This window comes from Harpia harpyja, chromosome 1, assembly GCF_026419915.1.
Source record: "Harpia harpyja isolate bHarHar1 chromosome 1, bHarHar1 primary haplotype, whole genome shotgun sequence".
Lineage (NCBI taxonomy): Eukaryota > Metazoa > Chordata > Aves > Accipitriformes > Accipitridae > Harpia > Harpia harpyja.
This window is the reverse complement of record NC_068940.1, coordinates 8,827,699-8,849,690: the sequence shown is the minus strand read 5'-3', so window position 1 is coordinate 8,849,690 and position 21,992 is coordinate 8,827,699. Positions and strand designations below refer to the sequence as shown.

Genomic DNA, 21,992 nt, shown 5'->3' with positions numbered 1-21,992 from the left:
ACTTGGTAGGAAGGAGTAGAAGTTCAGTGCATTCTCAGCTGTGCAGCTCTAATGTATGTTGCTTTTGAAGACACCTGCATGTTATAATAAAAATACCCCTTATAGCCAAAGATATGTAACCACAGTCTAGATAATTACAAAAGAAAGAGACTCAACTAAGTACTGAAACAGGAAAAAAAAAGCAAAAATAAAAGATTTTTTTTTAAGAGCAGTAGAAATGGTAGAGGAAAGAATTACTATTCCATAAATATTGAAATAAAAAAGCTTGGTGGTTCATTATGTGTTAAAGTTGCTATCAGTTAGGGAATATATGTGGAACAAAAGTCTGCAATACTAAATACTATAAATTCAATTGCTGTTCGGGGCACAGAAAAAGAATAAGTGTGTAGCTTTGCTAAAAACAACAAAAGCCAATTTGGGGAGATGTATGAGTACTGCTAGAAAAGCCGAACAATACATCTCTATGTAAAATTGCATGTGACTGGTGTAAGTGCTGTTCTGTCACAGCTAGGGCTGCTGAAATTGTAAGCAGGTAGCAAAAATTTACTGTTTAATATTTCATGGATAATAATTGTTCTGAATGCTTTAAATAGCACAGGAAATGTAGTGTCACAGACTTGACATTTGAATATTAATACTGATACTGAAACAGTCTCAACACAAAGAATGCCAGGACTGCAGGAGGAAGGACAGCATTTTGATCAGATAAAGACAGAAAAGTTTTAAACCGCTTCAGATAGGTTGAAAAAATGCCTTATGAAAACTGGGGCAAAATTACCTTTCAGGTTTGGGCATTTTATTTCCAGTTTTGGGAATATCCCTATACAGGTAAAGTTGGAAGCAAAGAGATGTTTTTCTGTCATTTCTGTCTTCCCCCCTCCTCCCCCATTTGCTATTTGATGAAGACTGTCTCAAAAAGGTTAATGGTGAATGGGGTGAATGGGCTGAAATCCAGTTGGCAGTGGGTTGCAAGTGGTGTTCCCCAGGGCTCGGTGTTGGGCCCCCTTCTAATATCTTTATCAATGATCTGGATGAGCGGATCGAGTGCACCCTCAGCAAGTTTGCAGATGACACCAAGTTGGGTGGGAGGGTGGATCTGCTCGAGGGTGGGAAGGCTCTACAGAGGGATCTGGACAGGCTGGATCGATGGGCTGAGGCCAGTCGTATGAGGTTCAACAAGGCCAAGTGCCGGGTCCTGCACTTGGGTCACAGCAACCTCATGTAACACTACAGGCTTGGGGAAGAGTGGCTGGAAAGCTGCCCGGCAGAGAAAGACCTGGGGGTGCTGGTTGACAGCCGGCTGAATATGAGCCAGCAGTGTGCCCAGGTGGCCAAGAAGGCCAACGGCATCCTGGCCTGTATCAGAAATAGTGTGGCCAGCAGGAGCAGGGAGGTGATCGTCCCCCTGTACTGGGCACTGGTGAGGCCGCACCTCGAGTGCTGTGTTCAGTTTTGGGCCCCTCACTGCAGGAAAGACATTGAGGGGCTGGAGCGTGTCCAGAGGAGGGCAACGAAGCTGGTGAAGGGTCTAGAGCACAAGTCTTATGAGGAGTGGCTGAGGGAACTGGGGTTGTTTAGTCTGGAGAAAAGGAGGCTGAGGGGAGACCTTATCGCTCTCTACAACTACCTGAAGGGGGGTTGTAGTGAGGTGGGTGTTGGTCCCTTCTATCAAGTAACTAGTGATAAGATGAGAGGAAATGGCCTCAAGTTGCGGCAAGGGAGATTTAGGTTAGATATTAGGAAAAATTTCTTTACTGAGTGGGTTGTCATACATTGGAATAGGCTGCCCAGGGAAGTGGTCGAGTCACCATCCCTGGAGGTATTCAAAAAGCGTGTAGACGGGGTACTCCATAACATGGTTTAGTGGGCATGGATGATGGTTGGACTCAATGATCTTGAAGATCTTTTCCAACCTAAATGATTCCATGATTCTATGAATAGCACAGGGCTACAAAGTGTTTTGGATTCGCTTGTACAAATATATGAGTGTATGTGGGTTCAAGAAAAGACGCATGGGGATGTATAGTCTTTACTGTCCATTCTCAAACTTGCTTGAGATGTATTGTAAGTTATCTTGTGTAATGTCAAGATTTGGCTATGGGTTACTTTATTAGAGAGACACCTTTCTTTTCTAAGCATAAAGTAGGGCTGACTCTCCCTTTTTAACAAGCAAGCTTGCTTTCCCCACATCTGTGTGCAGATGAGTGTTTGCACAGTCCCTTAGTGTAAGTTCGTGATGGCTTGCCTGGTTCTTAGAAAAATGTGTGGTGAGATCAGGAGAATATAGCACTTCACATACAAATACACAGTAAGTTGCAGCCTACCTACATGATGGAGCCCAAGGACCTCTTTGCTTTTACAGTGGAACAAACTTCCCCCAAAGAGGGTGCAAAATAAGGATGGAGACTGGTGAAAAATCACTAATGATACTTTGCAAACAGAAGAGGCCAGCGAAAGCCAAGACCACATGAGGAACAGGAATATTTCTGTTCTGTCGCTCTGTGTAGTGCAGTGTTGTTGTGGACGCTACCCCACTGTTGATAAATTTCTTGATAGCTTTTGGCAATTATGTTGCTATGTAGATGATTTGGTAAGTCACTTAGCTGGTGATAGTGCTGATAGGTACATTGCTTTTCAAAATTCCTTATCATGGAGTATGTAGAGCACATTTTTGGCTTTCTACTGCTGGCATAGGTTGCGCCAGTTTGATTTTAGCTTTTTAGCTATGTGCAAGCTAGTTAAAGGAGTTTTCTTTTTTTGGGGACAGGAAGGAAAAGTTTGTCAGCCTCCTTTCTGAAAGTGTTTTGGTAGTTGTGACTTCTTTTTCCCTTCAAAAATATATCTTGCGCTTTCAGACTCATATTTTCAGATGTGATTAATGGTAACTTTTATCTTTAGAATGCAAATGCAATTTTAGCATACTTTTGCACTGTATAGTACTCCTTTCTGCGCAAACTGCTTACCAGACAAATTAAAAAGATAGGTATGTATTTAAAAACCAACCAACCAAAACGAAAATACAGTTTACCTTCTGAAATATTTATATACTCATAGCTGTAGGTGCTGCAACATATTTATGCTAAAGTGGCACCATTCTGCTTTGCCAAGTGTAAGCAGCTCCCTTTAGCTGCATGTTACCCACTGTAAGTAGGAGGAGGAATCGGGCAGGTCGCTAGAACCGTTGCAATGCCTTTGTGTCTCAGCGGTGGTAACCCACACAGAAATAACCCCTCTGAGGTACCTTTTGCAGGGGGATGTTGGGGAATCCCGGATCCCTGGCAGTTGTCAGCATTCCTGTCCAAAGAGTGAAAGAACAGCACTTCTGTTAACTGCAAATCCCCTGCTGCTGCTGTGCATATACAGACTAGGCAGACTCCTGACCCCCAGGTGATGCCAATGGTGTTTCAGCCTGCCTGAGTTGTTGAATCCGTTAGGGACAATCTCATTTTCACTAAGGAGACCTGGACAAGATAGTAACACATGGAGATGTTACTCTGCAGGGCTGTGCTGTTTGTAAGGTGATTCACGGCATGTACAGAGTGGATGGAAAATACTGTCCTGGAAGCATTCCAGTTTGTTACTATTTTGAAGTAATTTTGCCCAGGCACAAATGCTAATGATTGTATGGGGAGTCTCTAGAGCTAAAAAGAGTGGAAGGTGAATCTCCCACACCTTAGGTTAGGTTGTAACTAGTAAATGACATTTTATTTTGTGGCTAGCTGTTCGCCTGACTATCCAGACCTCTGTTCTAAATAAAAACCAAGAAAATACTGAGGAGACTTTGGCCTGTTACGAGATGGGTTGCTGTTGCATATGATTATATAGATCTATTTTACTGTCTGTTCCTAACACCAAGATTTAGAAAAGAATCTTGAGTTTGAACTGCCCAGAAACACAGACCAAACTGGGAGTAATCATACTGAAACAAATTACTTTTTTTACATCCTATATGTCCTCTGTTTCCCAAAGCATCAGCTACATCTACTGTCAGTGGTAGGATAATAGGTTAAATGAATTTTTTTTTTTTTAAATGCTCTAATATAGCTGCTCTTAGGGACACAGAAGTAAATTGTTAAGATAGCATTAATCTTCTGATTTAGTACCTGAACCTGCTCCCTTGATGTTAGTGCAAATTAATGGAATTAGGATCAGACCTTTAAAGAATAAGAATAATAAAAACCCCCTAAAACCCAACTGTAGTATCTTAGAGCTGACCAAGTTAAAAATATGAATGAAAAATTGTGACATATGCCTAATCCTCAGCTAACTTTCATGGTGAATGGAATAATCTTCCATGGAGCTGTGAGTGGCCAACATGTTATTGTACATCAGGGCCCTATTAATCCATAGATTATTGACAGAGCATATGGTAACTGCTCCAAAGCATGCCATATACAACATGCTTTTTTTCTTTGTATTATTGTTTAAAACTACATTCTAACGTGTCACTGGGGCTATATGTAGTCCTGGAAAAACTGTTTGCACTGTGGTATTTGCTAGCAATATGGTATGTGGCCAGGATGTACACTAGATATTCAAATTATGTATGCTGCAGAATTTGCAGAATTTGTGAATTTGCATTTTAAAATACTTGTCATTTCTGGAAATACCCTGGGGTGTAACTGTCCACAACTTCCCTCTACTAAATAATTATTAAATATTTGCTTTCAAAGCTGAATCATTAGCCATCTGGGGAGTGAGTTTCCCAGCTAGTGATTTTAAAACATTGCAGTCAGGACTGTGACCCAGAAAGTTTTTTTTTTTTTAACATTATTGCTGTCCTGTTCATTCATACCTGTGAAGTACCGAAGCCTGTTAGCTGAATAGCCCTGCCTCCCCGAGTGCAGTTTATTACCCTGCCTTTTAGAAAAATTGACGGCTAAGAAGAGGTGTGTGCAAGACCAGAGGGCCTCATGTAGTTTAATCTGGAGATGTTTCACCTGGCATTATTTGGACAAGGAGAAATAAGTTGCTCACGTCTCTGGTCAGAGCTACCTAATTACATGTGAACCCTTGGGAGTAGGGCTTCAAACCCTGGGAGAGTAGACTGACATCTGTCCTTCCCAGGGGGACATTTTGGAGACTGGGGGGGTGGGTTATGGGAGTGCTGGGGTCTTTCACCTGAAATGGTGAAAGCCGGGGTCTCACCTGCCTGTGTGCTGTTGAGGGACGGGGAGCTGCCTGGGGGTGGGTGACCAGATTTTCATTTTTCCCGTCTGCCCCTGCCCGTGCTTTGTTGTTACATTTTGGTGAGCTGCTTTGTGTATGGTATTTGTAGGATTTTTGAGTGATAAAGAGCGCTAAATAGAAACGCATTTGTTATACCTGTATCTCACTCCTGTAGGTATCCCACTAGCCTTAGTGATAAATCCATCCCCCACCTTAAGCAAGTCCACCACATTTTGGGCATTTGGCTTTCCCGGGGGCTGCAGGGCAGGGGTGTCTCCTGCCCCCCCCCCCCCCCCCCCCCCCACCTTGGGCGAGCTGCACTGTGGGGAGGTGCTGGTGGCGGGGCCCGTCCAGCCTTTCCCGAAGCCCCTGGGGTCAAGGAGGGCCCTGGGCTTGCCCCTGGCCGCAGGGCTCCTGGCCGAACACCACCACCCGCGTCCCCCCGAGCACCCGTGGGTGCGCGCTCGAGGCTGGCCGCTTCCCCTGCCCTGCCCGCCTTTCTGAACCCCGGCCCTGCCGCCTTTCCTGGAGCAGGTGGGCGTGCGGCGAGGGGCTCCCCGCTCGCGGGACCACGCTGCGCTTGGCGTTCTGGAGCAGCGGCTGCTCCTCACAGGGCTTCTTCCGCTGCTCCGAGCTGCTGCGGGGTCAGGTTTATCCCGAGAGCGTGCGCTTGTGGGTGCCCGATGCCGGTGGTGCAGCCGGGACGTGGGTCAGAAAGAGGGATGAGGCGTGTGGGGGCTGCCTGTGAGCCTGCACGCCTTCTGCACGCTTTCAGGATACCTGGAAAATATTAAGGCAATTAATTGCTAAGCCTGGCATTTGTTTAAATACACCCCAAATGTTGCGTAATGTCTGTAACCCAAATTTTTCTGCCCTCTAGGGACCTTGCCCCTTTGGGGTAGCTGGATACAACGTGGTATCATGGATATGACGACAGTGTTGCACCGCGCGTGCGTGACTGCAGGGAAAGTACACGCCGTTGCAGTCTTTGCTGGAGGTTGCATACTGCAGAGCGTTGTTGGTTACATTGGTTAATTGGTTTGCAATGTAATGGTGGTTTTTAGTTTGTACTCTGTGGTGGCAATAGTGACCAGTGACTGTGGTCTGTGAACCAGTTGACTGAGAGCTTGCCTTTGAAGAGCAGTGACTCAGGAAAGCAAGCTGGCTGTCAGCTGGTGCCCAGTTGCTCTGTGGAGGCTTCACTTTTACTGGGAAAACCTTAGGGAGCTTGCAAATGGAAGAAGATTGAAAGCCTGCTCAACTTTTCCTCAGGTGAAGTGAGATGATAAAGTTATCTTTTTGGTGTGCTGATTGTTTTGTAGATTATTAATTACATTTATTCATTTCCACATAATTTCTCCTGCTTCTTTCCTATCCTTTTTGAGTCAGTTGATATCTCTGTCTTTCTCTTTGAATATATGTGCATTTTTTTGATATCCAAAATTCTTTATTGATCTAATAGAGTAATTAAATGGAGTGACTTTGAAAACGCAGTAGGGTAGCTTAGTGAATTTATTTAAAAATTAATATTTAACATACAACATCTTCTGTAAAGTTACCAAACATTCTGTGAGCAGTACTGGAGTTATGGCTGTTTTCAGAAACTTGAGAGTTTGCTGGAAAAAGCATCCTTTGGTGTAAAATATTTTCTGGTTGTTTTCATTATGAAGGAGAATAAACTGTTACTGTCTGTGTTTGTGGGAATCCATCCATTCGTCAGACCTTGTAAATGATAATAGTCCCCTGGCCATTTTTGAGATACTGAAGTATGGAAGTGAAAAACCCCTCATTTCATTATTTAGATATAAGCAAATAATAATTTTTTTCCTTTTTTGCGCTATCTCTGACAGCTTTATAAAAATTCCACTGCACGCCCGGTAGATGGGCCTGAAACAGGAGAAACCAGTCCTGAAAGTTCAGCCTGGCTCATATCTGAGCGTGCCGCCTCTCTTGCTTCGTTGCGAATTCACATCAACCCACTGGCATGATAACATGGAACGAGCTGCAGAGTCATCCGCAACTTTGCTTCATCTTGAGCAGTCAGGCTGGCAAGAGAGTGGAAAATGCTCTTCAGCAGGAGGTTTGATGCTTAGAAAAGTCAGAGATGGGGCACAGAGTTGTGCCACGTATGGGAATAAATTCTCGCTCGGATGGGGACGGCCTTGTTTCTGTCCTGTGCCTGTTGGTGCCACGGTGCAGGGCGACAGAGGAGGAGCGGCAGGTCGTGCCCACGGGGCAGGCAGGAAAGCTGCCTGCCCTTCCTAGCATGTGTTCCCCTGGTGCTTTGGTGGGCCTTGCCCACGCGCCGTGGCAGGGAGGTGCCCGCTGGGGGATCGCTCGGGCAGTGTTCTTTGTGCTAGGACAGCTAGGACTCATGGAGCCTTGCTGGAGTTCAAGTGAACTGTGCAATTAGTATCATTTTAGCTTCCAGTCGGCTGTAGTAGTACCAGGAGGCTGTTTCTGCTTTGCATAACTTACTAGAAAAGATATTTTTACTTTCCTACATGTACGCCTTGTATAGAATAACATGCGGTGTGGCTTTTTGTCAGGAGACAGCATGAACTGTATTTTCCAGTGTCACGACCGGCAAGTGTGAAGCCTTCATCAAAATGCTTTTCCCAAGCGACCTTTAGGCTGACTAGGGAGAAGTACTGCTGGGGGTGCCGGATGCTCATACCTGCGCTTGGGGCAAATGCCTACTCTGGTCCCCACTGGCATCAAGGGAGTTCTTCCATTGAGTTTGTTAGTAGTCAAACTGGGGAAGTGATCTGAGAAATCTTCCAGCCTGAAGGATGTGAGATAGGAACAAATGGGAGGAACCCTAAGTGAAATGAGGGAAGCAGTAGGCTAGGAGAAGGAGGGTCCAATAAAATCGAATAATAAAACACACCCATAAAACTGCAGGACCTTAAGTTTGAAAGAGTAGCTGTATGCTTACATGCTAGGCACAACTTTGATTCCTAATTTGTCTCCTTCCTTCAGGCTTCTTCCTGCCAGAGAGGTGGTCTGTGTGCCTGCTGCCTGCAGCTGGAGAGTCCCTGGTCTGGTCACGCCAGCAGTGGCAGAGGGCCATAGGCAAGGGAGATAACAGAGTCTTCCCTGCAGCAGTCATTGCTCTTGGGTGGGTGTGCTTGGCTGGTTTTCCAGATCATAGACTTCAGGCAGTGGGGCATTAGAAATATATGCTATTAAATAGAGTGTTGGAGCATTTGGCTGCACTAACTGCTGCTTTTAATAGAGTTCAGATTTGAGATTTTGGGGACTGAGAGGGTTTGGATGTAAACTTTGTTAATTTGGTTTTGAAAAAGGAAGTTCTTTCATGCTTTGAAGGAAAAAAAATATGAAGACAGAACTGCAAGTCTCTTCCTTAAATCAAAGTTATCTGCCTGAAATGGGAACAGCTCAGCAGAACAGTTTAAGTAAACATGGTCCTAACTGCTTATCTGAGACACTGGCATCCTCTCTTCTTACTGTGTTACTCTTTTGTGGTATGCTGGTGTCTCTCAGTCACTGATGTGTTTGTTCTCACAGCACCTCCTTCATAGGCATATACTTTTATGTCCATTTGATAGTTGCCACCAAGATTTGAGGCTTCCTCTGAAGAGCTTGCTCCAGGACTGTAGGTTTTCTACATCTCTGTAGATGAGATTTTTCAATTGTTGTCTGACTGAAAGGTCTTTCCCCCTCCAGCCCCCACTTTCTCTCTCTCTCTGTCGTGCCTTCATTTATTGTGGGGGGAAGAAACAGAGGCAACTGTTCCTGAGACATCTCATGTTAGTGTTCAGCGCAGAACAGGATAAAATCTAGGCCAGATATGGCAAATGACTGATGATGTCCAGTTGCAGCCTACTTGGGGTGTCAGTGAGTGTAGTATAAACACTGGGGGAATTGCTGAAAATCATGTATGTATGTGAGAGGGCAAGGAGTTAGGTACTGTCCTCTAAAGCTAGTTCCTGAGTGTGAGATCGTGTTTCTTCTACTAGGTAGAAAAAATGCGCTGTATTGTGAGAGTGGTTTATTGATACCTAACAGTACAGCTTGGGTGGTTTTGCCTCTGTGTGTTAAAATACTATAGGCTCCCACTGGGTCTCTTATCCAGGAAGTGCTGCCACTTACAAAAAGTAACTTTTGTGTACTTAAGTGCTTCCACTGTACTGTTGCTTGAAACTGCATTATTAAAAATAATTTTTATTTATGTTAATATTTTGCTCTTACGACCAGCTTTTAAAGGACCAATTTATTTTAATTAGTACCTGAACAACAACAAAAATGTTTTAGTTACAGAATGTAGGATAATAATTTATTTGATAGGTCTAGTAAAGTAAAAAATTCTGTGATATTTGGTATAGTACTTCTGTATCTTCTGTAGCATATTCTTTAAAGTAATGGAAGAATAAGAAATGAGAAGTGAGTTGCTTTTTGTTTTTTCATGGGAATTAACATGTCTATACATTTGTGAGGCTCTAGTATATGTTTTTCCTCTTTTTGGCTATGTTACAAGGAATAAAATCAATTAAAGAAAGAAAAAGAGAAAAAGAAGACTGTGCCTCTCTCTCTGCCAGTTCTGTCATGCTTCAGACAGTAGTGCATCAGGACATGGGAAGTGATCTCAGCCATATTTTTAGTCGTATTTTAAAAAATGATACTTCTTGGTGAAATAGTCTCCAAAATTATAAAGCTAGTACACATGAAAATATAAGTATATTGCACTGCCAGTGTCAGTCTAGTACATAAAGAGCTTCACAACTGTTTGGATCTGCTCTTCTTTCATAATGGGCTGCAACTTGTTTACTAATGCTTGAAAGCATGTACACATCAAATAAATCTCTGGTATTTGGGCCATAGTGTACCAGCATTATGCAAAGGGAAGATTAACCACACTCTATATTAAGCTGCGATCCACTTTACTCTTGATTCCTAGCTATACTAAATCAACCAAACCATCAAAGAACAAAATTAGTTGAAGGGTTGCTCAGACAATAGATTTATTTCCATGTTTATTTGTGTTATTGTTAAGAAAAGGGCAATCAGAAGACCAAATCTCCTTGGGGCTCAGGGCATTATAAATTAATCATAAGACATGAAGTGAGCTTTTGGGTGTGGAAGACTAGCAACAGATGCAAATGCTACATAGCTGCATGGTATGGTGCGTACGGTGTTGCTGCAACAGCTGAGACAATTACACTCGCTTTGACTGCTGGTGCTGTTAATGGATAGTCTTTAGCAAGCATTATATTAGCAAACCTGACACAGAATGAATTTGCAACAGTGACTCAAAAGACTTTCCTAACATGAAGCACCTTTATTGCATATCATTTTAGCTCTTTCCTGTTTTTACTCTGCTCTCTTTCAGCGAAAAGGTCAAGAAAAGCAGTAGCTCAGTGGCTGAATTTTTCAGAAGTGCTTTACAGCAGGGAAAGTGGGAAACCTCTTAAAGTGGTGTCTTATTCAGTAAGTTAAGCCTTTTGCTCTTCAGTTAATTTATTTTCCCTATTTTTTTGTTGAATCTTATGTATCAGATTAATTTAAAGTGATTTTTAAGGTATCTCCAGACAGGTGTGGAACTCCTCATCCCCATCTCAGCTTTCCCCCTCCTCCAGAGGTAGCCTTTGCCATATGAAACCCTGTCAGCCCACCTTGCTAAATGTGGTAGCGTTGAGTCAACTGTGTTGTTTCATAACATGACTGTCCATCTGCACTGAATGTGGTTAGTTGCCATATTCAGGTTTGGAGAATTACAATATATAGTGTGTGCCTCTTTCTTCTTCACTTTCTCTGCACGTGTGTGTGCACGCACCCACGCGCTTCAATAATGCTCTCCCTTTGTCATTGCACTCTGAAAGCCACCAGCTGCATTAACGAGAGATTTTCAAAGCCCAAAACAGGAGCTTTTGAGCTTTCCCTAAAGCAGTAACATAGGTACATTTGATGCTACTATCACTATAAGGAATTAAAAAATTGAGAACTGTATCCTTTACTTTACAGTAACAGATAGAAATGGAGGCACACGGGAAGATTTTCTTGATGTAGCTAGAGCTTCAGCTAGTGCTGGTGCCTTAGTGTTGATTCAGATTGGTCAGAGCCTTAAAAAGTTAAGTGCTGAATATTCAAATTTAATTTATAGCATTAAATTAGGACAGCTTATAAGTTTAACTAGCCTTAAGGGTGCTACATATTTCCAACTGAGGCCAAAAGGACTTTCAGCTGGTCAGCATTTCTTGTGATTGGGCCTGATACTACTTACTGTAATTTTCTTGCACACCTAATATTGCTGCATTTTTTGCAGGTATGAGTTTCTTTGCTCACATCTTTTCATGCCTCATTTGCTAACTCTTCTGTTCTGCAAAATTGGCATGATGACAGCAGGCAACTCCCTTATCCTTTTGTGTTAGGACTAATCCTTGGGGTTCTTTCTGATGTGTCTCCAGAAATATGTATTCAGTTTAGCCTGAATGCTGATTTGATTTGTAATACTAAAATGTGGACAGTGCAGATCGCTTTCTGAGTATTTTCTGTCTCTTAAAAAGAAATCGTTGTAGAGGTGTGCATGAACAGTTCCAGAATTTTAAGTTCTCTGTCACATAAAAAAAAGTTTCTAAAATACAGATGTACTTTGGTACATGCCTAAGTACTTCACTGAATCTCTACGTTTGGCTTCGTTTAGCATACTTGGAGCTTTACAAATAACAGTTAGATGACTGGTCATTTAACAGGTTGTGGTATTTTAGTGCTCTGAATTGTGTTTTTCTGCTTTGGCATGATAGATTTTTATTTTGATTTCAGATTATATGGCTTGTTTTTACTTCAGTCTTTTTTTACTTTACGTATGATTTACTTAAAATTTTGTTGCAGTGATTGATAGTTGGCTTTATTTGATACCTGTTTATAGTCATTTATTCATTACTTTTTCAGTGTACTGATATTTGTCAAAAGAGAATGGTATTATTTCATTTGTCAATGAAAATGAGGCTATAAATTACTGTAATTTTGAGATACATTTCTGGTATGAGCAAATAGTATTCCCTTGGTGAGTTTTCCCGCTATGGAAAACTGGGTTATGCATAATATATTTTAGAAAAGACCTGTATTCCTATAAAGAGGAATGGCATTGTGCAACTCCTGGAAACTATAAGAAGAATATAAATGTATGTATATTCATATTCAAAGTATGCCTCAGCATCTGCAGTGTTGTTCCTCCCGGTTCACGTAGGGGACTGGAAATGGTTAGTTGTGGGTTCTGTTTCTGATTTTTTTTTTTTTTTCTTTTTACCCCAGTTCCGTAGGACATGAGGTGAATGGTTCAATTCTGTGCACCTTGGTGCAGTCACCTGCCGGGTTCTTCTCAGAGCTACCCTGTGTCTTCCGCTGGTGTGGCTACGTTAGGTCCTGAAGTGATGATACCCACAGTCAGCGAAGATCAAAATGAAAGTCACACAGATGTGTGACTTTGTATTTTACTGACAAGTACAAAAGGATTTAGCAAAATTACGACTCAAGAGTAAGCTGTGGGAGGAGGGAGGATACGATATATTCTTCCCTGCTAAAATCATAGCGTTAACATTCTTGGCAGCGTCACTGAGCTCCGCAGTAACTTCTGGTTTACATTTTAAAAATGCACCAAATAGCATATACTGTTTAATTCCGGGTCACATTACGCAACAGAATGTGATTGCCTCAGTGAAGCACATCTGCATTGCGAGAGTAAACTCTCCTGGGAAGCAGGCGCATCTTCTGCAGAAGTCAGAGTGAGGCGTGGGCAGGGCATTGCTATTTTGGCAAGCAGAGGGAGCCAGTGCTGGAAAGCTGCCTCACCTTTCACTTTCCATGGAACTTACCCTTTCTCCCTGTTTCAGGCACCAGCCACTGCCACTTGCTTCTCCTAGTGCTGGTGTGGGGCTGGGGCTGCTTTCAGTGGTTGATTAAAGCATTAATCTGGGTTTTGGGAGCCATGGTCTTTGCTGTCTGTCTGGCTTGTTTGTGATCCCTGAGCAGGACAGGCTATTAGGGAGCAGTAAGGAATGCAATTCAAAAAACATCTGGAACAGCTAAGAAAATGTTTTGTTTTTATTAAAAAAAACCCAAACCCACACCTCTGTGATAGTATCTTCTTTAACTCCTAAGTCAGCAGCTGTTGATGGCAGGTACAAAATTCCTGTCATTTTTATACATTTATTATTATTCCATACATTTTATACATTTTATACATTTTTATACGTTTCGGTTTGCTTCTTCCAAGCTTCTCTCTTGCTGGAAGCAAAGTCAGGGTCCTACTATCTCAGTAAGCTGAAGTTCTTCCTGTCATCCTAAAGCTTGGTTATCAACTCCTATTCCTCTTATCAGCATGCATTACGTTTTTATGACAGTGTTTAGCAAAGACTTTCCAACAGCGCCTATGACAATGTAGTTGGACCTCTCTGTCTGATAGAAATTAGTCCCTCTTTAATAGGGGGCTCTGGATGCTTTCTAACACAGCTTTCTTTGAAGCAGGCTGTGTGTCTGGTCGGCTGGTCTGTAATGTGGGTGCACAGAATTTCACAGGCGCTATTCGAAGTAGTTATTCATGGTTTGCTGTTAAACTGCAAGACTGGAGTGAGTGAGATTCCCCAGGGGTCTGTCCTGGCTTTGGTAATACTCATTGTTTTCATTATTGAAATGATTGATGGAGCAGAGAGACCAGTTATTAAATTTACATAGGATAAGAAGCATGGAGGGGGGCTGCAGGCTCCTTGGAGGGCAGGACTAAAGTTCAGAGCTGCCCAGGCTAACTGGAGAAATGGTTTGGGGAAAAAAAAACCAGGATACAAACTTCGAAGCACTGTAGAGGGGTAGAAAAATCCAGTTGCATGACACAGGATGGGGAATGGCTGACTCAATAGTGGTCCTACAGAAGGTCTGTGAGCTAGAGTTGGGCTGTGCTGGAGGCAGTTTGGCCTGGTTTAGTTGAATAGGGTGTTAAAAATCACAGCTGGTTCCCAGACCACCAGAGAAAACCAGCCTGCAGCATGTCCTGCTCTCCTGTCCCCTGGGAGCTGGGCTGCCAGCGCTCTGCTGAGCGGGCAGCTTTTCCTTCCCTCCCCTGCCTGCTTCGGCTCCGACCCTGGAGCTGGCGACCCTGCAGCTCCATCATGAGCGCCTGTGGGGAAGAGCCCCATCTCAACTCCTCCCGGGCCTGATCCGTGTGCGCAGGACAGCGCATCTGAAAGCGAAGGGGATCGTGGACCTGAGGCTGTGGGTGTCATATAGTCATACAAGGAATAAAGTTTCCCCATCCCTGCCCCTCGAAAAAGCGCTGTTTTGGGGTGTGTAAAGAAAAGGCACGAAATAACCTGTCTACTCCACTCAGTGTTGGAAATGGCTCAACATCTAGTTTGGGGCACAACATAGCCAAGAGCCAGCTGGATGGCATCCAGGGAGAAGGCAGTGAAAATGATCAAAGATTTGGAAAACATGACCTGGGAAAGAAGATGAAAGAATTGGGATTGTTTAGTCTACAGGGGAGAAGGCCAGTAACAGACATGATAGCAGTGTTCAAGTATGTGGAAGGTTCCTACAGGGAGGAAGGGAATAAACTGTACAACTGCTGGGGTTAGGATGAGAAGAAATGGGCTTAATTTGAAGGTGGCAAGACTTGGGTAAATGTTTAAGAAAGCTTTCAAGTGATAAGGGTATTTTGGTGCTGCAGTCATTTGCCTTTGAGAAAGTCGTGGAAGCATCATCACTGGAGGTTTTTATAAAACAGACAAGCCTCCTCCAGGAATATTTTGGGCATTGCTTTGGGGAAGGAGGTGGAATACATGCTTCTGAAGGTCGTTTCCCAGGAAATACTGAAGGGTTTTTTTTTTTTTTTGGTGATCCTGTGAACTTAGGTCATCTCTAATAACCCAACAAATAACTCAGAAGTTAGTGGAATTCATTATTGCAACGTATCAGTGGTAAATAGACAGCTGATTTATGCACAAAAAGCGATGATGATATTATCCTTCTGCTCTCTGTTCTAGTTTAAAAAAAAAATATCTGTGAGTAAGCTAATTTTACTGGAATGTTTCAAAAGGCTGTTCCTGTAAATATATTACTCTATACAGAAATAGAGGAAGTGATGTCGGTTGGCTCAGCTTGTTGAAATCTTGTGCAAACACAATCAGTACCCGCTGATACATAGCGTGGCCATAGTAAAGCCAGCAGTACTCCATGAGGCATGGGAGTTTTACACTAGAGCATGATGTTGTATTTTCAACCTAAATGTTCGTGCACTTGTTACTTCTTTTATGTGGAGTCGGGGAGCAGGCTGAGAAGAGCTAGGCTTTAATTACCTCATTGCTATCTATATACATGAGTTATTCTTCTCCGTGGTCTCGTTACATTAAGTGCATGAGGCAGCAATTGAAGAACAAACCTCAAACTTGTCCTTTGCTTCTTAAGCCAAAAAGCACTTTGGCAGCTTCTGCAGCCACCGTGATTGCATCTCCCCATGCTTTTGCCATTCAGTGTACGGGGGTGGCATGGGGGAAGAGGAGAGGTTCTTCCCTGTAGTGTAACCTCCACCCTTGAGAAATGGCTTGTGGTGTCCCCATGGATGCTTTCCTCCTTTTGTTCTCGCTGGAGGATCACCTCCATGACTTCGCAAGTTTCTGCAGGTCCTCTAAAGCCTTCTAACTCATTTTCTGCTATAGAACAAAAAAGTATTTTTCTTTTTGAAACACATCTTTCCCTGTCCTCGTTGCTATGCAGGGCAGGGAGGAGGAGGTCTGTGCTGCTATAGCCTGTGGGAACAACCTGGGTGGTGGAGGTGCTACAGGACACCCATAGGAGGGACTCCTGAGTAGGTAGGGCCAGGCAGTTTGGGTCTGGTGAGAGCAGCTAGGCTCCTTGTCTCCGGCTCAGCGCAGCTCCCGGCTTGACAGCCCCGAGGGATGTTTTGTCGCTGTCATCCTGGGACTAGGAGCACTGGTGGAGGATGGTGCAGAGTCACCACGTGCCCAGCACGGATTTAGCAAGGCTTATTGTAATCCTGGCAGGATCCACACTAACCCCGAGCGGTCAGGCATTACCACGCGTTCATGTCCCCAGCCCTGCAGCTCTGGCCACGCAGTGCTGTGCTTACGCCAAGAAACCTGCTGCTGAGCCAGTCCTGCTGCTTCTGCATCTGGAAGAACTGCCCTGAGCACTCAAGAGTTGCTGGCCATTACCTCTTTGCAAAAGCTCCCTCCTCCTAGTCTGCTGCTGTGCTGGTCTGTGTCCTGATCAAGCACGGTAACAAAATGAGGGCATGCATTCACACGTGCACATATGTGCATATATTTTAGCCTCTTGCCTTTTTTTAATTTGAAATACCAGCGTGCTTTTGTGTCTGCCCCAGTGTATCTGCCATGCATTAGCAAACTAACATTCTTCTTCATGATCTGGAGTGTCCCATCTCATGAGAAAAGAATCAGCACTGCTCCTCCTGTGGAGGGTTCTTCAGGGGGACTTAAATCGCTGATTTCAATTGTGACTAAAATCAGCAAGCAGGAAAACTATTAAAATAATCAGCTTCTAAATCTTGTTTTGCATTTACTCTTTTCAGTTATTGTCCTTACAAAAGGGAATGCTTTCAGTACTTGAAATAATTTTATATAATTTTTTTTAAACTTAGACTACATTATATTTCTACAGATGTTCCGCCAGTAATCTGGTCCAACATAGATTTCTGTGGGTCTCTAATTTTTCTATTTATTTATTTTAATCAGTGGTGCGTTTTCTGTTCACTGTTTACTAGATTATATTTTTGCATGTGACTTGTGTCAGGCTACATTCACGTGAAAATAAATGTTCAGCAAAAATGCACAAAAAGGAAATTTTGCAACATTTCTGTCACATAACTAAATGCTTCCTTAAAATAGGAGCTGGGAAATAGGAGGGAAAAAAAGAAAAAAAAAATTAAACTTGTTTTGCATTAAAATTAAGCCATTTTTAAAAGGAACAGTTAATTGTAGTTAAGTCAAATTTTTTTTTTTTTGGTCACAGGATCGTAGATAAGAATTTTGGGAATCATAAATCGTGAACTCTTGCACATCACTTCCATTAAGAAATTATTTGAACTCCTCTTTTCTTACTTTTACAACTTCCAGTTCCTTTCTGATGTTTGAGCTAAGTATTTAACTCAGCCTGCTAAATGCACGGAAATGATGAAGATACCTTCTCTGGCCTGGCAGAAGAGACTGCTACTGCAGGCTGATGTAGGATGTCAGTCAGTCCTGGTTTAAGAAGTGTAGTCCGTAACTGCTGTCAGTTCCAAGGTTTGATTTGCTTCAAGACTTCAGCAGCAAACACATCCTTCTCTAAATGTTACTTAAAAAAAAAAGCTGGATTCGAATGGTTTCGATAGATACAGTATTTGTACGTAATATGGATCATCACAACCTGGTTTAAAATATGTCTTAATTTACATACATAAATGCATGAGAGAGAAGTCACTTACATATTAGTCTGTATGTGGAAGGTGGTGACCTAGCTCCACTGTGCCCAGAGGGAGAGAAGAGGGTTGCACAGCAGACAGAGGAGAGGAACAGGGTTTGGGGCTTTGCTGTTGTGTTCCCAGTCACGTTCTTGGATCTTGCAAAAGTGACTCTGCCTTTCAAATTCATCCAGTTGTAAACGAGGAAGTGAGGCTGAGCACTGTTGAGAGATCTTAGGAATAAAGTTAGTAATTTTGTTTTCTGACATTCTACATAATCTCTCCCAGGAAAAGGCAAGCAAAATGCTACTTTACCTTTTAGTAAAAAGTAGTGCCACCATCCCTTCAGGACTGCAGTGATGGCTGTTGGTCCCAGGAGGGGCAGCAAGCTCAAGGCACATATGGATCAAGTGTGATAACACTGATCACTTGTGGAGTCTGGCAGTTTTCTTCTCAGGGAGCTTTGCAAACATGAGCTGGAAGTAAAGATACTAGACAAACTCATTTTCTTTCTCTAGCATGTCTGTGAAAGGCCAGTTCTTGGAAACTGGGCAAGGAATTAAGGATGTGGTGCTGAGATAAATCTTCAGAGATGTGCACCGGGGGGAGGATCAGGTGATTCCCTCTCTTCCATCTCTCTTAGCCGTGACTTCTTTTGCTGTGCACACTTGCTGGCATTGCTCCTGGTCACAGTTCATGGGGAGAAGTTATTGCTCCTGGCACGTACTGTGCTGGTTAACTCTTAGCAACATGAGCTCTGCTCTCTATCACATATATCTTTCCCTTCTGCTCTCCTAGCTTGACACCCATCCTTGGCCACCTTTGATGCAGGGTGTCACCCTCGCCTAGCTGTGTCTTGCATCTCGGGTCAGATGGATGAGTGCATGTAATGGCTCCTTTTGAAAGCGGATGTGCAGAAGTGTGTATATTGCCAGGGGGCTGTGGCCAAGAGTCATAGGAACCTTTTTGCAGAACTATCAGTAATGGTTTGTCATCAATTTGTCACTGTTTAGCAGCCTCTGTGCTGAGGGCCCAAGAGCCCCGTAGTGGGAGTTATGTAGGTGCAGCACTTTCTCCAGGCTGAGGACAAGGCAGTCCTCGCTGAGCCTCAGTCTGAGTTCTGGTCACAGTTTGTTGCTAATTGTCTTCGTGTTAGTTGGCGCTCTATGTCCACATGCAAATTGAGCAGTGCATTTCAGGAATTGCCTGCAGAATATATAGAAGCACTTGCATCATGAGTTCAGAGAAAATCAAACAGCCCACGAAGTGTGAAAACCAGCAGTAAAATGGGTATAAGGGTGTTTCTGCATGACCAGACCCTTCAAGGGGTAATGGAAAGATTAGACTGTGAAAAAAACCAGTTGTGCATCAGCTTCCATGAATCCTGTGCATTTATTTTTTTTTTAAAAACAGATTGCCAGTGGAAGCTGTAATCAGGGGCATGTTTGTTTATAGAGCTACAAGGGGGAAGCCAACACAGTGATTTGTGGCTGCAGACTGATTCACTGCTGCTGCAGCCAGCGAATGGTGGGCAGGGTGGGGTGGATTTAGGAGTACGAGAGACACTGACTGCAGGCAGCTAAGAGGGACCTTCTGCGAACGAGTAAAGCAGCAGTTCCTCTGCAGACAGGCCAGAAAATGGAAGTAGCAGCTAGCAAAGCCTCTAGACAAGATTAAAACCGACAGGAAATGAAAACTAACTTCACTGTTTTTCTTACAGGCTGACCGCCCTCCCCCTTCAGTAATGCTCGTGATGTCCGTAGGAGAGCAGTTCCTCTACCTACTTCTTGGAAGTCGCACGCTCGGGTTAGAAAAGTGCATGACCAAAGTGCAGAGCCAAGCTCTGCTGTCAGTGGGGCTGCATGAGCCTTGGCTCTCGGTCCAGCTTTATTTTAGACACACAGTTACTGTCATTATCTCCGTAAAGCTGCGTTTGAAAGCAAGGACATGTGTAAAGAAGGAAAGTACAGCTCTTTCCCGTCTCTCTCTCTCTCTGCCTGTTAATCTGTTAAAACAGATCTGTTGCTGTGCAGAGTGTGTTAGGCTCAGCAACTGCTCTTCCTCGGCATACCTGCCAACTTTTGAAATCTATAAATAAGGATGTTTGGAGTGAGGGGAATAGACACACCTTCTAACTCCATTGAAATACTTGGACACAACATGCTTATTTTGGCAGGACAGATTGGGAAAAATGAAATATATATATATATATATTGCTAGAATATAGGGACTATCTCTCCCAAATAAAACAGCTGGCACGTATATGTGGCTAAAGCAGATTTGCTTAGATTTATGCTAGTCATGCTATGAGCTGCACTAAAAGAAAATGAAACAAGTCATCTTTCATCCCCCTCAAATGCAGACCTTTGCCAAGGTTTGTTTCTTAGAAATGAGATGAACCTGATGAAGCAGGATTTTGTGTCTAAAAATAGAGCATTTTACTTTCCATCTTGCCCCTCGCAGGCAGGGTATAATTTTACCTCAGCCAAGAAGTGAGATGAAAGGCGATTTGAGCTTTGCCTTATGTCTCTGTCTGCTTTTGAGCTCGTGACAGAGGGCCGTTGTCTTTCCTGACCAGGTTCAAAAGTGCAGCGAGTAGGGATCCTGACGGCGAAGAACCACCATTGCAGGTCATTTATGTGGTCAGGGCAGCAGCTGCATTTTGCAGGTAATGTGGCCTTGCATATGGCTGTATGGTTTCTGCTACCCAAGAACATGGTGCTTGATTTCTCGGGGCTAAATGTTCTGATCTCGCAGAAAAATGGGGTTTGTAATCCTGAACAAAAAGATGGAGCTTTAAACCCGAGTTGCAGGTGTACTGGAGCATAGCTCCACAAACAGCCCCAGCTGCTCTTTTGGCTTCTCAAAGACGGGTATGAGCTGTGTGGCTGTGGCTGCCTCCCGGCTCTGCAGGTGCACTCTGGGGAGGCAGAAGGGGGCCGGGGGGGCTGCAGTGCCGCAGACTCCTGCCCTCGGCGCCCACCAGGAAGGCAGAGTCTGACTAGCAGGAACAGCAGAACTGGCCGTCGGCCAGGTTGAATGCCATGATCCCAGTGACAGCTTCCTTCCCCCCTCCTCTTCCTCCCCACCCCGCTGCCCGAGTCGTTTGGGGGTGGTGTCCCAGGGTGCTCGTCAGGGTGTGTGCGTGTTGGGGGGGGTGCTGTTGCTTTGCTTTTCTGTGCTTTTTTACATGTGGATCTGTCTGCACCTGTTTGCCTGCTGCTTTTCTAACCTCTGTGCGTGGCGTTCTTTGATTCATGGGATCGCAAGCGTACGAGCCAGCGCGTGGCAGCTTGGCACGACCATTTCATTAGAGCAAAGGAGACCTGTGTCCTGCAGCATTGTTTCAGTAAAGACATGTCCCATCTGCTGCTTCTTATCACCCTTTTTATCTGTACTGCTGACTCATGCAGTGTGGTCTGCTCAGTTCTCCGTTGCAGTCACATCACACTTTGAGTTACCTTTATTATGACTCACACTTGTTTTTTCACTTGGCAAGTGTCAAGCCAAAACCAACCCAGTCTTGTCCCTCTCTCATGTGTTCTGTCCTATCCTACCATTTACCTCCAAGTCTTGTCCCTCTGTCACAATCTTGTCCTTCCCTTCAAGTAAACCACCTGTAACTAAGTTTTAAGCTGTGTAATTTCGTCTTTCATAGCATCTCTGCACTGTGCACCTGAGGCTCGTGAGATTGCCAGGCTTGTCCTATAATATGTTAGTTCCTCTTACTTGCCTTCACAGATATGTTGGGTGGGGAATATTTTTTATTTTTAATTGTTTCCTCTGTTTAAAGAAAAAGCATGTTTGTTTATGTTTTGGTGTGAAATTTTGCATTGGGAGATCATGTGCATCTTCCATATATCTTGATGTGTAGTATATGCACACAGATTCAAAGCCTCTTGACTTCAAATTTGCCTGCGTGCTGGGCTAATGAGTCCACAGCTTCAGACACTTGTGCTGAGGTTTCCCTTGCTTGCTTCTGGCCTCTACTTCCAGAATCAGCTTGTAGACCAAGGTGTGCATCCTGCGTGGGCAGTCGGTAACTTGGTACACTGAGCTTGAAATCCCCACTTGAAGTGCTAGTGTATTGTTTCCAAGTTGAAGAGAATGATCTACTTGTGCTACTGAAGGCTTGGTATTTCCTTGCTTCAGGTGAGGGGAATTCTGCCAGTGATTTCTTTGTGGACAGATTTGTGTCCCTTTGGCCCTTTTCACTGCTGAGATCCCTAAATCCTTTTCAAAGGAGAGCCTGATATATGCTTTACTGAGGACAGATGGTTGGCAAAGGTTGCTGTACAGTTAAACTGATGCTGAGTTCTGTGTCTTACAGTCCTCAGCCCTTGGTCACGTCAAACTTTTGCTGAAACAGGCAGTCTGGTAGAAACCTGTT

At 43.7% G+C, this 21,992-nt stretch overlaps 1 protein-coding gene and 1 long non-coding RNA gene across 14 annotated transcripts in view; one reads left to right on the top strand and one right to left on the bottom strand.

Annotated features, from left to right (window-relative positions):
- The window catches only part of ATXN1 (ataxin 1), a 228,895-nt gene that overhangs the window by 20,990 nt on the left and 185,913 nt on the right, over window positions 1–21,992 (top strand). For 9 of the 13 annotated variants that reach the window (XM_052812484.1, XM_052812206.1, XM_052811321.1 and 6 more), the window contains one exon: window positions 10,523–10,620. The exons of 3 other annotated variants lie outside the window; for them this stretch is intronic. The gene's annotated coding sequence lies outside the window, so the exon portion shown is untranslated. Of the gene's footprint in view, window positions 1–10,522; window positions 10,621–20,177; window positions 20,271–21,992 lie in introns of those variants that run through there. One more of the 13 variants, XM_052812112.1, reaches the window with a different exon arrangement.
- On the bottom strand, window positions 17,352–20,163 carry LOC128153417 (uncharacterized). Its single transcript, XR_008238962.1, has 3 exons — window positions 20,083–20,163; window positions 17,918–18,808; window positions 17,352–17,835 (listed from the first exon to the last, which is right to left on the bottom strand). It is a non-coding gene; the product is annotated as an uncharacterized LOC128153417 (long non-coding RNA).